The sequence below is a fragment of the Cupressus sempervirens genome, chromosome 7 (genome assembly GCF_028749045.1).
Source record: "Cupressus sempervirens isolate cs-2001-9-10 chromosome 7, ASM2874904v1, whole genome shotgun sequence".
Taxonomy (NCBI): domain Eukaryota; kingdom Viridiplantae; phylum Streptophyta; class Pinopsida; order Cupressales; family Cupressaceae; genus Cupressus; species Cupressus sempervirens.
The window spans coordinates 706202679-706222253 of record NC_143124.1 but is presented as its reverse complement, the minus strand read 5'-3'; positions in this window follow the sequence as shown (position 1 = coordinate 706222253).

Genomic DNA, 19575 nt, shown 5'->3' with positions numbered 1-19575 from the left:
ACAATAAATAAGACAAAAGAAGGGCACCTTGTAGAAAATTCCTTTGATCTAGATGATGATGGGCATTTTTCTATGCCAATTGATATTGTTGTTGATTTGGATGAGGACGTGAACCCTTCCAATAACTCTAGTACAACCAACAAAGACAGGGTGTTACCATCATCATCAAGGAAGCCAATGAGGAATAAGGCCACCATGGCTGGTTTGATGGATGTCATATGTGAATCAATCAATAAGTTACATGAGGGTCTCAAAAAAACTCAAATTATAGCCATGGATGAAGGGCATTTAGATTTAGTTTATGATAAAATGTATGATTCTCTCAAAGTCATTCCTAACCTTAGTGAAGTTGCAATGCTACGAGCATATGATAGTTTTTTTCTTGAGAGTACAAGAACCAAGGAGTTATTAAGAATGAGTGAAGGGGAAAGATTCAAATATATATGATTGAGCTTTGGTGATCCCTAGATGGAGAATATGATAAAACTCTTCAGAATTATTTTTACCATTATAACTTGAATGTTTTGACATGACAACTCAAAATTGTCTGGCATGCTCCAATAGTCTTGGTTGTGATTGTACAATCATAGTTTGACTATCACACTCCATGTCATAAACCCCAGTATTGTACACACAATGTAATAATTTAAATCTAATAATAAATATAATCATTTCATTTTGTATAATGTTTAATTAATTTATTTAATTAATTTGTTTAATTTACTTATATTTGATATACAATATAACTATAATAATCATTATATTATTAAGCAACAATAATTATAATTTTTCATAAACTCTAATAAATAAAACAACAAAACATTTTAAAATGTCTATATTTTCACCTAAGTAATAAATAATAAATTATAATTATAATTGTTGATGAGGTTATTTTATTAAAAAAAAAATTACAAATTTCGTAGTCTTTTTGATAGTTTTCTATGTTCATACTTGAAGACATTTAAGCTATGATGACTATATAAATATGTGAATCTATCAACTTTTATACTTGATGGTTTGTGTACATCATATTATAAGATAGAACTTTTGGATGATTAATGAAATTAGATACGTGAATGATAAGTAAAAATGATGTTCTCTTCATATAGCTTAATGGGGAAGGCTCCTATAGTTGTATGTTGCAAGCAAAGATTGGTGAGTTAGTTCATTAAATGTATTTCTATGAATTAATGAATGTGTGTTTTGAAGTTACACATTCTGTTAACCCTGTGTAGATGTTGTCATTTAGGTTTGCACCCTTGTCCAAGGCCTATGCACGAGGACAACCTAGTGAAACATGGAAACAACCTCCAAGCTGTGGGACTTGAACTACGAGGTTGAGTCTCCAGAGAAGGCCGGCTTCGTCTTACTATCAGGGTGCACCTATCTATTCTCAGAAGGGAAAGGGAGAAAGAGAGCGTCAAAGCAAATCTACCTAGTCTAATCTAAGGCGGTGATGCTCCAGGATAGAGTGTTCAGATTCATTCCTGCCCATATATATACTACAGAACCAGAATAACATACAAAAGTCATATACATCCAGACTTATATCGATCAGTAATCACATACAGATCAGAAGAAACCAATCGAATGACACTAGGAAAAGGAGATTTCACTTATTTATTATTCGATAGGCCAAAGATAGATACAGTAAGCAGATCGTTGATCTCAAAAATACACCAATGGGAGGCAAAGTGATGCACATTCACACTGATGGCTGAAAGAGATGATACAGGCTATCACATGGCTCAGAGATAAAGGGGTTTTACACTACAAGTCTGTAAGCAGTAGCAGAGAAAATCAGGAAGAATCGACCCTCAGAACAGATCACGAAACTGCCTTTATAGATCAGGCACAACTGAAGATTTCCACGTTACATTCATTTCTTACCTACTGGCATTAACTTCTTGTCTTGAGAATCCAATCGGGGATCTGGATTGAAATCTTGGCCTGCATACCGAGAAATCTCATTTCTTCTGAGAAGAGCCTAGAGAAGATAGAAACGACGCCACAACATTCCCTGACATGGTAGATGGATCGACCGGATGGGTGGAGTGTCCTTATGTCCTGCATTCATTCCTAGTAGGTCCAAAATGATCACGAAGATCAGATCGCAAGATACGTCGATCGCCTCTGCATCTTGGTTCATGAATCAAACTGGCCTATTAGCCGACCCGATTTCTTATATGCCGACTGGGCCATGTGGGCCAATCGTAATCCTTTGTTTTGCCACTTGGAGAGCCCCTTCCACGGTTGACCGCCTTCATCGAACTAATCGCGTCACCTTATTACCTAACCGCTGGCCGTCAGCTAATTGCCACGTCGAAAATTGAAACGTGAGGACACGTGTCTTCCAAGCGCTAACTCGCTATTGTAAAATCCACGTAATTCCTCCATGGCAAGATAGCGCCAACCCTAGATTCCTGCAGATCTAACGGTGGAGAATCCACCCCTTAATGCATTGGTCGTATCAAGAAATTTGGCCCCTCGACATATCTGTGTTCTGACTCGGCACACGTGGTTGTTTTTGATTCGCCGCGGACTCTCTTTCCTGTGACTGGGCCCCATCCGAATCGGCGCCACCTCAATGATGCATTCGGTGAGACCTAACCCCATCGACATGTGTCAGTCGAGCGCGATGTCGCCATGGTAAAAATCCCACAGCTTCACTAAGGCGACATGGTGCCTACCGTTGATCTCTTCAAATTTGACGGTGGAGAACCTGACCTTCTGTAACCCTCCATTCCCATTGATTCACCAAGCCTGCCAACACGTGGTGTCCCCCTGTTGGCTCGTCAGTCACCCCACCCTATCTGCTTTTGACGGCATGAAACGCGGCCCTGCCAGGACACGTGGCGCACGGGCGCTATATCTTTAATGCTAAAGTCTGGGCAGCTCCTGATGGCGAGATAGCGCCAACCGTAGATCTTGTAGATCTTACGATCAGAGTGACCTTGTACTTCACTCGTCGTCCCTCCTGAAAACTACTAGGCTCGTGGTTGCAGTGTTCTAACATATACACATGGCATCATCCAGTTGGTGAACCCGAGACTTGATCCGTAGAATGGCCACGCGGCGAATGGGCGCTCTGTCGCCATGATAATATCTGCGCATCTCTACCATAGCGAGATGGTGCCATCCGTCGATGCAATCAAATCTGACGGTGGAGATCACAAACCTTGACTATGCCAACCGTACTGATAGAGACTCCAGCCTGGTTACACGCGACGGTTCCTCACTGGCCCATCGGAACACCACTGGGCAATCTTGCGACTTGGCCTCACAGGGTGACCACGTGTCGACCAGGTGCCATGTCGCTATGGGAAAATTGAGGTTAAATTTCCATAGCGCCATAGCGCCCAACCGATGACGTGTCCCTATCTGTGCATGGTTCTTTTTGATTTTTTGTCGTGACACAGGCTCCGCCAACTGGGCAGATGAGGTACGCAATGGGGGCCCAATATTTGTCTGAAGTTCTCACTGTTCATTTTCTTCGGCCCGCCAAACTTTACCTGATCGTTGCAACATTTTTTTGGCAACGTGACCCACCCGCCGTCCTGAGCATCTCTGCCGGGCGCTATGTTGCCATGGAGATTTTTCGGTTGGGGTACGATAGCGCCATAGCGCCTGCGGCACCGAAAAAATTTCTGACCGCCCTCCGTTGTGACCCACCCGCAGGGCCCACTAAACACATGTTTGGGCGCGATGTCACCGATACTATCTCCCGTGCAACTTTCGATGACGAGATCGCGCCTACCGTCAATCCATCTAAAATCTGACGGTCACAGAACCTTGGCAAGTTGGGGCATTAAAATAACAATTTTTTGGCTAACCGTTGAATAGGCCACAGATTTGAATTTAAATCTTTTGTCGGTAAAACCAGAGGTAACACTTCTGGTGACTCGTAGGGGGCATGAGCCTGCTCAATGCATGACCAGTGCCTAAGAATGATCCGTTGGGCTATGGAGTTGGAAAGAGGACCAAGAGGCACAAGCTGAGAGCTGCAAGAACCCTAACCCTTAAAGAGGAAATCAAAACATTAAAAACCCTTTAAGGTTCTAACTCTGCTTCTATGATTGGAAACAAAAAAAAACAAAAATGGGACTTCCTCAGTAGCGTGAGATATGTCAAATATGACTCACGAAGAGAGCCATGTGCTCGTGCACTTATTGCAAAATAGAAACAAGCAGGAAGCAACTAGATTAACTATGTACATAGATTCACAACCCTTCAGAAATAGGGCTTCAGATAGATCCCATTGACTGGAATGGGTAGAACTTCACCACTTGGCCTGCTTAGTTGGAATGTGTTGGCCTGTTTGCAATTGGAAATCAGATAAGGGCCACTCCATAATAGGTCAAATTTGGAGTGCCTTCCTCGTTTTGCCCTGTCTGAGTCCCACTTGAGAACTAAATCTCCCTTTCTGAAGATTCTGGCCCTTGCCTTCTTGTCAAAATTCCTCTTCATCTGTTGCTGGTGAATCTCTAGAGTTTTCATGGCTTTGTTTCTCTTTTCTTCCAACTCAATTAGTTCTGCCATTCTTACTGTCATGGCATCATCTTCAACCAGTTCCAGCTGATGAGCCAACTCCAAGGATGGTAACTCCAATGAGATTGGGAGTCTAGCTTCCCTACCATATACTAGCACAAAAGGTGAATTCCCAATAGATCTCTTGGGTGTTATCCTATCAGCCCACAGAGTAGTCCTTAATTTCTTATGCCAGGTCTTCTGATTGTCTTCTATTGTCCTCTTCATAATTCTAATCAGATTCTTGTTGGAAGATTCAGCCAAACCATTACCCTGAGGATAGTAGTTCGATGATGTGCTCAGGTAGATATTGTGATTCATGGCCCATGCACAAATTTGGGTTCCAACAAAAGACTTGGCATTATCTGAGATGATAGTAGAAGGAGCACCAAATCTAGATACAATTCCATCAAGGAATTCAACAATAGATGGCTCTGTGGCATCCTTCAAGGCAACTGCCTCTGTCCACCTAGTGAAATAATCAGTAGCAGCCAAGATCCATTTATGACCTGCACTAGATGGAGGATTAATGGGGCCTATAAAATCCAACCCCCACTGAGTGAAGGGCTGATCCACCTGAATAGGATGAAGAGGAAGAGCTGCAAGTCTCTATTTGCCTGAGAAAAAAGTACATTTCTCACATTTCCTCACATACCTGTAACAATCATGGAACAAAGATGGCCAATAATATCCAGCCCTCATGATCTTCATAGCGGTTTTTCTGGCAGAGAAGTGGCCGCCATCAGGGCCATCATGGAGTTCTCTAATCACCCTTTCAGCCTAATTCACTTCAACACACCTCAACAGGGTCCCATTAAAATCCCTCCTGAATAGGATATTGTCAATCACAACATAGGGAATGGATTGTAGTCTATATTGTCTTCTTTTAGTTCTGTCCAATCCCTGAGGGTATCCATTCCCTAATAAGAAATTCTTCATGTAATTTATCCAACTCCTTGGACCATCAGCATACCTTTCCTCCTGCTGCTCTGCTATCACCATGGAAACTTCTTCATCTAAGTTCTGATCTGATAACATTTCTTTACATAATCCTCTTCCTCTTACCAATTTGGTAATTTGAATGTCAACATCATATTCCATTACCCTAGTGATCCATCCAGCTCTCTTCTCACTGACATCTTTGTTTAACAGGAAGTCTTTTACACTTGCATGGGGTACCAACAAATGGATCCTATTATGGGATAAGAGGTGCCTGAACTTCTTCAAGGCTCTAATGACTGCAAGGGCTTGCTTCTCAACGAAGCTATACTTATCTTCATATTCCTTAAGCCCTTCACTAAAGAAGGCTATGGGCTACTCCTCGTTCCTGTCATTTGTTTGGGTCAAGACAGCAGAGATACTTGACTTACCACTTAAAGTGTAGAGGATGAAATCTTTCTCAAATTTTGGGTTCATGAGGGTAGGGGCCGATGCTATGGCTGCCTTGATCTTTTCAAAACTCTCCTTCCCCTCCTTGGTCCATGAGAAGACCATATCTTTCTTGAGCATGGCTGTAAGGGGTTTCACCATGGTGGCAAGATTAGGAATAAACCTTCTTAAAAAATTTATCCTACCAAGGAAACCTTGTAGCCCTTTCTTGTGTTTAGGGAGAGGAAGGGCAAGTATTGCTTTTGTCCTTTCTGGATCAACAGTCAACCCATCCTTAGATACAATGTGTCCCAATAGTTTTCCTTGGTTTGTAGCAAAGACACATTTGGCTGGGTTGAGAGATACCCAAAACTCTCTACATCTTAGAAATACCTGTCTCAAATGATCAAGATGATCTTCCACATTCTTGGAATACACAGTTATATCATCAAGGTATACCAAGACAAACTTGTCAATTAATCTTCTGAAAGCTACCTCCATTGCCTTTTGGAATGTGGCACCCGCATTTGTTAATCCAAATGGCATTTTGCAATAAGCATAGGTGCCCCATTTAGTAGTAAATGTTGTCTTGTATCTATCAGACTCTTTAACTAGTACTTGATTATAACCTGAAAACCCATCAAGAAAAGAGAATCTCCTTGACCCACTGATCTTGGACAGAATTTTCTCCATAGAAGGGAGAGGATGGTGATCTTTAAGGGAAGCCTGATTGAGATCCCTAAAGTCCACACACAATCTGATTTCTCCATTCTTCATCCTCATAGGGACAAGGTTAGCTACCCATGATGAGTGTTTGATAGGAAAAATTATGTTAGCCTCAATCAGTTTGGATAGTTCTTTCCTCATTAAAGGTTCAATCTTGGGATTCACTGGCCTCTGTTTTTGCCTTACTGGTTTGACCCTATCAACTAAATCTATGGTATGCTGAAACAAACTAGGGTCAAACCCTTTTAAATCATCATATGTCCAAGCAAATACATCACTAAATTCTTGACATAGATGAATGAAATCTTCTTGCTCAGTTTTAGAACATACCTTTCCCATGTTAAGAGATCTTCCATCAGCAATAGTAACTGGGGCATGGTCATCCTTTTCTACAACTAGATTCATCCCTTTGCCTCTTGTTTGATCATCAGGATTAAAGATGCCCTCCAAGGTAATGAGACCCTTGGGTAGCTTGTTGGAACTGAGATGAATGATCTGATCACCATATTGATCTTGTAGTCTCAGCTGACTTCTCTCTGAAAATTTTGCTTCATTCTGCAAGAAGCTCACAATTTTCTCATCAGACTCGAACACTTGCCAGTGAGTATTATTATCAGGAACAGTAGGCCTCACCACTACCCTTATTTGTTATTTCTTTTCTTCCTCAAGATTCCCTGGCACATCATAAGATGCACCCACTGCTGCAAGTCTATCAACGTGTTTATTTTCCTTCCTAGGAATGCTCTGAATGTTAAATGCATTGAAACCCTCGAGCAAATCCCAGACTCTATGTTTATAAGACTTGAGTAGGCCATTTTTGGTGATTTTCTGATTTCTCACTTGGTTCACTACCAACTCACTGTCTCCATATACTTTCAAGGCTTGAATTCCCCTCTTTTGGGCAAGTAGGAGACCTTGGATCAAGGATTCATACTCGGCCACATTATTGGTACAACTGAATTAGAACCTAAAGGAGAAGTAGTATCTTATTTGTGTAGGAGAGATCAACATAACACCAGCCCCTGATCCATTTTTATTCCTTGATCCATCAAAGTACATTCTCCATACTCCATTTATGTCATCATTAGTCCTAACAAGGTCAGGAACTTGAACCTCCTTCTCTATTATGCAATATGTACTAAGGCCTATCTCAAGGGTTTTCGACATAGGTTCAAACTGACATGTATTTTCCCACTCATCCAAGAAGAAATCAGGAATCCCTGCTATGGAAGTGACAGGCTCGTTTACTACGTTATTTTTGTTCACCCTCTAGGATAGGGCAATTTATATTGATGAATTTGGGAGTGTAGGGTTCAGTGTGGTGAAGGGCTTGAGGTTCTGCTCTTATTGAAGCATTGGCCCCATATCTGGTCTTAAATGACATGTAAGACCAATCAGAAGATATGAATCCACCAATTTGAGCAGTGAAGTCTCTCGAAAGACAAATGGCAAAATAGGGCTTAACCTCAGCCACAGATATGTCTTGAATCACAGTACAACTAGGGCATGCATGTAGGGCCATTTCCACACTTCTAAGGATGCCTACGGTTTTGACAGTACTCCCATCTAGTTGTAACACATCCCTAACAATGGGCTCATATTTCATCCCTAAAGCATCAGCAACACACCTAGGCATTACTGAGCTGCTAGCCCCTGAATCTATCATGCAATTATGGACTAATTTGCCCCCTATAATTAGAGAAACATAAAATGGAGGAGGTCTAACCTTTTTATTTTCCTCCACATCTCCTGCTGGTTGTACTAAACTGGTGGCACTCTCCATGGTAGATGACTGATCCTTGGGCTCAATCCTTTCCAATTCTTGCTGCAGCATCTTCCTCTGCATTGGTATGGTAGCAACAGCATCCCACATGGAAATGTTTACATTGGTCTTCTTCATTTGCTCTACCACACTCAATGGTGCACTAGGAATTTTGGTAGAAACTTTGGGGGCTGCACTTATAAGAGGTTGAGATGGGGCAACAAAAGGATCACTTGCATCCTCATTTCTTGGACCTTGATTTTGCTATTGTGAAGTGTTTGTCTGCTCATTTGTTGTTTGTGTGTTAAGTATAACACTTGAAGTTGAGGCTTGCTTAGGAGGAGGAGGAGCAACATGTTCCATAGCTCTCTTCTTGCTTCTTGTGTTATGAGCAACGGAGTCCTGGTTTACATTACAATCTTCCTCCATTTGGTGATTCATAAAAGAGCAATCACCCTGCCTCTGAACACATGGGGCCTCCAAGGCCTATGCGCGAGGACAACCTAGTGAAACATGAAAACAACCTCCAAGCTGTGGGACTTGAACTACGAGGTTGAGTCTCCGGAGAAGGCCGGCTTCCTCTTACTATCAGGGCACACCTATCTATTCTTAGAAGGGAAAGGAAGAAAGAGAGCGTCAAAGAAAATCTACCTAGTCTAATCTAAGGCGGTGATGCACCAGGATAGAGTGTTCAGATTCATTCCTGCCCATATATATACTACAAAATCAGAATAACATACAAAAGTCATATACATCCAGACTTATATCGATCAGGAATCACATACAGATCAGAAGAAACTAATCGAATGACACTAGGAAAAGGAGATTTCACTTATGTATTATTCGATAGGCCAAAGATAGATACAGTATGAAGATCATTGATCTCAACAATACACCAATGGGAGGCAAAGTGATGCGCATTCACACTGATGGCTGAAAGAGATGATATAGGCTATCACATGGCTAAGAGATAAAGGGGTTTTACACTGCAAGTCTGCAAGCAGTAGCAGAGAAAATCAGGAAGAATCGACCCTCAGAATAGATCACAAAACTGCCTTTATAGATCAGGCACAACTGAAGATTTCCGCATTACATTCATTTCTTACCTACTGGCATTAACTTCCTGTCTTGAGAATCCAATCAGGGATCTGGATTGAAATCCTGGCCTGCATATCGAGAAATCTCATTTCTTCTGAGAAGAGCCTGGAGAAGATAGAAACGGTGCCACAACATTCCCTGACATGGTAGATGGATCGACCGGATGGGTGGAGTGTCCTTATGTTCTGCATTCATTCCTGGTAAGTCCGAAATGATCGCGAAGATCAGCTCGCAAGATACGTCGATTGCCTCTGCATCTTGGTTCATGAATCAAACTGGCCTATTAGCCAAACCAATTTCTTATATGCCGACTGGGCCACACGGGTCAATCGTAATCCTTTGTTTTGCCACTTGGAGAGCCCCTTCCATGATTGACCGCCTTCATCGAACTAATCGCGTCACCTTATTACCTAACCGCTGGCCATTAGCTAATTTCCACGTCGAAAACTGAAACGTGAGGACACGTGTCTTCTGAGCGCTAACTCACTATTGTAAAATCCACGTAGTTCCTCCATGGCAAGATAGCGCTGACCCTAGATTCCTGCAGATCTGACGATGGAGAATCCACCCCTTAATGCGTTGGTCATATCAGGAAATTTGGCCCCTCGACATATCTGTGTTCTGACTCGGCACACGTGGTTGTTTCTGATTCGCCGCAGACTCTCTTTCCTGTGACTGGGCCCCATCCGAATTGGTGCCACCTCAATGATGCATCCGACGAGACCTGACCCCACCGACATGTGTCAGTCGGGCACGATGTTGCCATGGTAAAAATCTTGCAGCTTCACTAAGGTAACATGGCGCCTACCGTTGATCTCTTCAAATCTGACGGTGGAGAACCTGACCTTCTGTAACCCTCCGTTCCCATTAATTCACCAGGCCTTCCAACACGTGGCATCCCCCTATTGGTTCGTCAGTCACCCCACCCTATCTACTTCTGATGGCATGAAATGCAGCCCCGCTAGGACACGTGGCGCACGGGCGCTATGTCGTTGATGCTAAAGTTCAGGCAGCTCCTGATGGTGAGATAGCGCCAGCCGTAGATCTTGTAGATCTGACGATCAGAGCGACCTCATACTTCACTCGCCATCCCTCCTGAAAACTACTAGGCCTGTGGTTACAGTGTCCTGACATATACACATGGCATCATCCGATTGGTGAACCCGAGACTTGATCCGTAGAATGGCCACGCAGCGGATGGGCGCTATGTCGCCATTATAATATCTGCGCATCTCCGCCAAAGCAAGATGGTGCCATCCGTCGATGCAATCAAATCTGACGGTGGAGATTGCAAACCTTGATTGTGCCAACCGTACTGATAGAGACTCCAGCCTGGTTACACGCGGCGGTTCCTCACTGGCCCATCGGAACACCATTGGGCAATCTTGCGACTTGGCCTCACAGCGTGACCACGTGTCGACCAGGCGCCATGTCGCTATGGGAAAATCGAGGTTAAATTTCCATAGTGCCCAACCGATGACGCGTCCCTATCTGTGCATGGTTCTTTTTGATTCGCTGCCGTGACACAGGCTTTGCCAACTGGGCAGATGAGGTACGCAATGGGGGCCCAATATTTATCTGAAGTTCTCGCCGTTCATTTTCTCCCGCCCGCCAAACTTTACCCGATCGTCGCAACATTTTTTCGGCAATGTGACCCGCCCGCCGTCGTGAGCATCTCCACTGGGCGCTATGTTGCCATGGAGATTTTTTGGTTGGTGTGCGATAGTGCCTGCGGCGCCAAAAAACTTTCTGACCGCCCTCCATTGTGACCCACCCACAGGGCCCACCAAACACATGTCGTTCGGGTGCGATGTCGCCGATACTATCTCTCGTGCAACTTTCAATGATGAGATCGCGCCTACCGTTGATCCATCTAAAATTTGACAGTCACAGAACCTTGGCGAGTCGGGGCATTAAAATAAAAAAAATTTGGCTAACCGTTGAACAGGCTGCAGATTTGAATTTAAATCTTTTGGCGGTAAAAACAGAGGTAACAGTAGGAATGAGTTAATTGTGTTGGAAATAAAATTAGGAAAGTAAACTATGAGAAGGAAATGAATCAATTCTTCAAAACCTTAACCATTAAAACATTCACCACACATCCATCTCACAATTTGCATGTAAACTGAAATACCAAACTAAACATATTTATCCATAGCATGAAAAAAAATCAACGTTCAACACATATGACACAAGATATTGGTTACCTAGAAACCCTCCAATGAGAAGGTAAAACTAGGGTGGGGATGACACCCACAAATATTCACTACTATAGTTATAAAGTGTATCCAATGAAGGTTACAATGTTTGATCATAAACTATGATCTACCCTATGAAAGGTCTTCTATGTTAAAGGCTTACAATTTGTTAGATCTTACCCTATTAAAGGATTTCAACACCCTATTAGAAGTGTTCCTAGTTAAAGGATTTCAACTTACAATGAAGTAAGCACTTAGTTAAGAGATTTATACAAAAATCTACTAGAAAGTGAAACCTATTAGGGCTACTCTATTAAGAGATTTTATTGATTCACCTAATAGAATGTCTTAGCCTTGATCCTTTGGTTAGCACCTCTCTACTAGATATAAGATCACCTCTTTCCTAATGTATACTTGATCCTCTCTAATTAGATGTATCACTTCTATCCTCTCTTCTTTCCTCTGTTCTCTCTAACTAATTATGCAAATCATATCTTAATGACAACTCCTTAGTCACAATGAATGCTCTATCTATGCATGCAAACTTCTCTTTTTTCTCATAAACTCTTTAGGGTTTGATCTCCTTAAGAAGACCTAGGTGACCTAAGGTTAGGTAGGAATTAATTATTGTGACTCACCCATTTTTTTGCTTAGAACATCCCTCAATCTAATTGGTTGTACTACATAGGGATTCTCAATATAGATTCATTCTTATTATCTAGAATTGAAAAATAATCCTTAAGACGGCGCGGTAAAGGTTTACATAGGAGTGTGTGACATTACAAAAAACTATGTCCAAAACTGTTTACTCAACACTTGAAGCCTTTGATGCTTGGCATCCACTATATCTTCAATGTTGTAACACGGCCTCTAAATGACTCAACATCCACTATTTACTCAGCATGTATTAACTTGCTTGTCACTAGAGTGACTTAGTACTAATTGTCTTCTCAGCACATATTGCTACTCAATACATACTATATATCTTGCTTAGCATGCATTATCTAACAACTTATTCTTGGCATACACTACTTACTTGGAATGCACTACTTACTCAACATGCACTAAGTACTATTAAGTAATGACTTAAGTTTATTATCACTCATATGTCAAAACCAAAATGAGATCAATAATCTCCCCCTTTGATATGAGTGGTAAAAACACTTTGTCATGTATATATATCATTAACTTGATCATAACTTAGATAATCTATAATCTTTACTCGACTCACATACAAAATTTCAAAATTTCAAAATTTTGCAAAACTAATGACTTATCAGTCATACCTCAAAACTTCATGACTCCCCCTGAGTTGATTGTTTTGTGTTGTATCTGAATCTGATACTCCTGTTGAGTAAATTTGCTTCAACTATTGGCTTACTTTTTTTTTGCATATACTCCCCCTTTGGGTATTCTCTCTTGTTCTTCAATATCCCCTTTTCTTCATTATCCCCTTTCTTGACACGTATGTCATGGGTGGTACACAAATAGTGTGTTTGTCCAAAACTGTTTGATGGACCTCCAATATAATCTTAAGTGTTGCATCCCAATTGTTGCACGCTACCTCTAGAAATAGAATTTGAACATCTAGCTTGGTAGCAAGGTCTACTATGCCTTCATGAGTAGAAAGATGAGAATATTTCTTCATAAATGTTTCTGCAAAGGCTAGTTCCTTGTGCAACACATTCATGTGTGGGGTCAACATGGCTTGAATATTTATCAAGGTAGCCCTTTTATTTTCATCTTTTGCTTGTAATGCATCTATCTGACCTTGAGTAGATAATAGTCTTTGAAAATGAGTCTAACTATGACCAAGAGACAACTTAAAAATATTACCTGTTGTCTTTAAATCTCCTAGTAGCCAGTCAATAGCCCTCTATGCTTCTTGTGTGAACAAATTCACATCAGAAATCTTTGTGTATATAGAAAATATATTTTCTAACACCTTTTCATATCTTCCATCTTGGTTGCTAAGTCAACCTATTTGAGTGCAATGGAACTAGAAATATTTTCATCAACTATTGTTTGGAACCTCTTATTAGACCATTCTAAAGTTTGGTGTTTGTATCCAAATCTACATCACTGATTTTATCCACTATATTCACTAGTTGCTCAATTATAGGTTTATCTTTATTAGGTTTTGGGAGGCTAAATGCATCAAGAAATATGTCTTTGATGTCATAAATCAGTTGTATTTGCATGTGCTCCCTTCTGAGTAACTCTTGGTTCTTCTTCCTTGCTAGAGCTTCTTGCAATATGCTCATCTCTTCTATGGTGATTATTTCTAGATCAAACTTTGGAAGTTCAATCACCTCATCTAAGTTGACATATCCATAAATTGTACCTCCTCCAACCTTAGACATATCAAGACTAAGCCTTAATGATTTTAATGGTGTAGCATCTACACTCAGCCTATGAAGAGTTTGACTAGGAATAGAAGATGTAGAGATTGGTAGGGTAACCAATGTCTGAATTGCTATCTGTTCCTCTAGCTTCATAGTCAAAATTGACTCTTCAATCCTATCCTTCTCCTTCTTTATTTTTTCTTCTTTACCTTATGTTTGTGAGTTAGGTGCATGATTATCTTCCTAACCTATGGGGACTTGTGTCCCATTCTTCTCAACTTTTAATACTACTTGCACTAAAGAATTTGGCACTAATGTGCTAACATTTAATTGCATTTTTGTCCTTTCTTTGATATACCACAATGGGAATTGAAACATGAGTGTCAATGGTGCTTCTGGACCTCTTGTCTTTGTAGATGTGATAGGTACACTAGATGTTTCAATTGTCTTCTCCCCTACCGATACTTTGTCAATCTCACCTGTACTAATTAGTATAGGATTAGTGCATAGTTTAGTAGCTAACTAAAATCCTATAGTATCCTCTTCAAATCATCCTCTATCAAAGGATTGATGTTCTGCACTATGTTATCAAAAACATCCTTTATCTTGATAGTATCTTTTTGACTTGCTAGGTCCACATGAGGGGGACTAGCACTTGGCATATGTACCTTAGGTACATTCTAATCTTGTTGTTGTTCTTCTTCAATTATAGCCTCTACATTTTCTTCCTTCTCTTTGCCTCCTCATGTCCATCTTTGACAAATCTATCCTTAGTAATCTCCACTACCTCTTTTTCATCTTTTTCTTCACCTACTTCCGCAGGTGTTTGTTTAATTTCCTTTTATGTTGTTAACCCATAGATAACTTTCCATATCTAGGTGCTCTGTTTGACAATTTCCTTAATTTTATTCTGCAAAATGTTGAAATCTATGTATTTGGGATAAAATCTCCCCTTGTATTTTTTAATGGACTTATTCATAGATAACTTATCCAAATCTAGCATTACTCGGGCTAGAGTAGTCTCCCTTATATTCCTTTCAGTAGTTAAATTGTATTGTCACCTTTTCTCAACTCTTTCATATAGACTTTTGGGTAAAGAATTGGCAAGCTCAATAGGAGTATTCTGGAATGTGGCCATCATATATATATATATTCCTCAACCTTATTCATTTCTATTGTTCCAAGTTTGTCAAACTCAACATGTATGAACTCTAACAAATCTGCATTATTCTTGATATTATCACACAAGTTGTCTAAATCAGAAGAGGGACTATGGCTTACTTCTTGGAATTAATCATTGTAATCCAATTTGGTCCTCTCCTCATCTAATTCATCTAGAGATATATACCTCCTCCTCTTTGGTTGATCTTCTTGACTCTACTCTATAGTTGCAGTAGTTCTTTTTCCATTGGGTTTGTCAGCTTCTTGTGTCTTCTTTGTAGTTTCCCTTCTGCTAGCCCTGGTAACAAGTACCTACTGGCTTTTTTTGTGTTGGCTTCACAACCTTCTTTAGTTTCCTCATTGAATGCTCCTTATCTTTCCTCCTCTTCTTTTATGTTGGCTTAGGTGCTTCATTGGCTTCTTCTTCCTTGGCACCTGCATCATGTTCTACTTCTTCTTTTTGGGCCTCTCCTTGACTTTATGTTAGTGAAAGTGGACATTGGGAAGGTTCATCATATTCATTATCCTCATCTTCTTCTTCTTCTTCTTTTTCCTCTTCTCCCCCTTCACCAAATCTTTCCTTTAGCTTCTTCACAATTTTGTTTTTCTTTCTAACCATAGAAGTTGTCTTCAAATCTATTTTAATTCTTGATTTGGCTTCCTCATAATTTCCTAATGAGGTTGCACTTTTATCTATTTCCTTTGTTAATAGCATTGTGATGGTTGTTGATGCCTCATGTACATTGATTTCATGGGGAAATGGCCTGAGCCATCTAACCCTAAGAATAGATTCTTGTACATATGTATAATTACCATCAACTAGAAAACAAACATCATCATAATACTTCTCTACTAGTGATACTGGTATCCTTAGTCTCTACTTAATAGACTTCTTAAAGTCTTCAAAATAACTTGTCATGACTGACTCAAAGTTAGCCCCAAGTTTCTCTATGAACTCTGCAATATAAACTAGAATAGACCTATTGGTCTTCGAAGCAACTTTTCCAAATGAAACAAATATATTCTACACATAAAAGAATATGCAAACTAGAAATGAACCAAATTTTCATTATGCATTCTTTGTCTTTCTTATGGCTCCCGATTTTTTTGCTAACTGCTAGAGTTGTAACTTGGCAAGGTCATAAGAGTGATCCTCTTTCATTATCTTGTAGCCTAAATCCACTGCCATACAAGCTACATTATTCAATCTACTAGATTGAAAGAACTTGTGAGTGATTATCCTCTCTACAAATGCAATTAGGGGATCTGAAATTGTGTCTATTAGCATCCCTCTTTTGTTCCATACAGCCCCTATATTCTTCTCACTTACCTCCTTAGCATCAATTTGCATGGTCTTAGGTCTATCTAGGGTAGGATACCCTGGTACTCATTTAATGATCCTTTTAATGATCTTGGTAGGGCCATTTTCCAACCATATAGAGTGATCATGTATTCTTATCAGTACTATCTTAATCCATTCTATTTTGAATACATTTAGAAAATCTAGGACACGAGTTAACCCATTTCTCTCTATAATCTTGTTTTCCTCCTTCAGCACTCCATCAAAATATAGTTTTCTATACAAATATTTGGTTTCCATGTCTCCAATACTCCCAACCTTACAAGTGTAACAAAATCTTACATCTTGTATCATCAAAACCTTTCGTGGTATCATTGATAATGCACCAGTTGGATCTTCCTTGTATGCAATCTCGCGAATAGCTCAGAAGGGTGGTTGCTTAATATCATTGTTTATTAATTGAATATTCAAAATATTTTTTCCTTCCTTCCTAATAGCATTAGAAGAACTAGACACTATTTAAGATAACTAGGGTTTGGAGTAATTTAGATAGCATAACTTGACACATGATAAATACTTTATGAATCTAATGATTGGTGATGAGTAGTAGCTAAATCTAGTTCACAAACACTTGAATCCTTCACTTAGATTTTTCTTATGCTCTTCATTCTTTCTTTAATCCCAAATGAATACAAATGAGTGAAAAAATGACCATATAACCCTTAAAACTCAATAATAAATGCTTAGTGCTTACAGATTGTAAGCTTGGCTATCATAGCAATTTTAAATCACTTGACTTACACATGATTTCTATTACACTTAGAAACCACAATGATCTTGGCCAATACTATCAACTTTAATAGCTTGGCATCAACTAAAATTTCACTTTCACTTAGCAACACTATGAAACTTTTCATGCTTGGAAGCAACATGAAAACTAACAAAACTCATAGATTTCTTCTAGGTTCTAACCAATACATTGCATATTAATTTATGCATATATAATATTTTTAGAAATTAGATTCTTGGAATTGATGTAAAATATATCATTGAAATATCAATCCCACATACCTTTTGATTTACTAGTTGGGGGTGATGTGATCACCTAATCCATTGGATGAAGTGACCTCATTTGAACTTGATGTGCTAAAATATGTTGAAGTTCTTTTTGGTAAGGAACATACTAGGTTTCTTTGAACCTAATACCAGGGTGGATAAGACAAAGACCAAGCCTAAGAATAGTTAAAACCTATACTCATTAGGGTTAATCTTAGCTCCAAACCAACTTCAACAAAATCACTAGGAATCTCTTTGCTTTAGGCTTTGCAAGGCCAAGGCAGGTACACCGTTGGGATGGAAATGATTGGTTGTAGTTACTCTCCTTCAAAGCTCACTCATTCACTCATATTCTTCTTTTCAGTGGTCAATATTCCTCTATGATTTTCCAATAAACTTCCTAATTTTAGTAGCTAACTATAACTTAGCAGAAGATGTTACAAACAAGTAATGACTAGTATATTGGTTCTTCATTACCTAAAATGGTAAATTGATTGTTTGATTTATGTGTATTCTACAACTATATGAATCATCAAATTGCAACTAAAATTAAGTGACCAATGTTTTATCCATTGTTATATAGAGTCAAAACCAATAACTCAAACCTATTTAATCAACTTGTGATTAAAATTATCAATAGTGAGCTCTAAATTTTATTCTTTCCATATCCTTCTCATAAACCCTAAACCCTATCACTTAAAGAAAGTAATTGTTTAATTCCTTGAATCAATAGCAATCAATAAGAGATATACAATTTACCTAAATTGTATTAAATTGAAAGAAACTTGTTCATTTCAATCTCAAGATCATAGATATATAAGGAAGGAGACAAAACTCAAAGACATAGATATGCAAGATTTCCTTTTTGTATTGATTTCCTTTGGAAATGAATACAATACTGATAAAACTCAAAATACAACTTAGAAATTGACAACTGATACTTGGTGTTCACTGTATTTCTCAAGTATACAAAAATTATTTCTCAAGTATACAAAAACTGATTACATTCATATAATTACAAAAAAACTTGGATGGACTGTAAAAAGACATAAAATAGGAAAATTCTATAGACTTCTGACCTCTATTCCACATCTTGGGAATCCTTAGATAGAGGATTGCAACAAGCTTCAGATGGGAGGGAAGGTGTCAAAAACTAGCTGATCAAAAACAAAGAGGCAAAACCTCTGAAAGACTACATTAATACTTTCCTTTAAAGTTAGAAAGTAGATAGGAAAGTGGGTGCAAAAGTAGATAACATTTATGTAGAAATCTTTACTTTAACTCTTTTTCCCTCTACTATCTCCTTATGTCTTCTCATAGCAACCCTTTTGTTGTCTCTGTCTAATCATCTTCTTGGGATGGTAGAACCTTAATGGTTGCTATTACTTCCCATATGGCCACATCTGTGTCTACCTCGGGCCAAGCAGCATCCCTACCTACATTCAATTATTTTATGCACTTATTCCATGTAGAATCAGTAATAGCCTTTGCTTCTCCTAAGACTTTACCCTTATTTGATTCTATTCTAAAAAGAAAATCAATCAAATCATAGATAGTATTTAGATCTGTATCATTGTTGCAAAAGACTACAAACCTCGGGTGTCTCAAAATATCTTCAAAAGAAGAAGACCATTCCTTGAAAATTCTATTACTATCTATAACATTGGGAATAAAATTTGGAATCCCAACAGCAATTATTTTCATTTTTCCCTAGATCAATTGCATCTTTCTTGTGAAAAAACCATGTAACTCCCTTGCCCTATTTATCATTTTTCTAGTATTAATGATTACCACCTTGGGTAATTCCTTTTTCTGGGGTAGCAAAGAGACCAAGTTATCAAAAAATTGAGTATAAGACCCCCAAGTTATGAATAGAGGGGATAGAAGGCCTAATGTCTCTAAGAATTTATATTCAACTCCTTGTAAGCTAACTATTGTGTACAATTTGTGAAACAACCTATAAGGCACTAATTTTGTGCATAAAGAAATTATAAATTGTCTTAATTTCCACTTACTTAGCACCATCCCACTCAT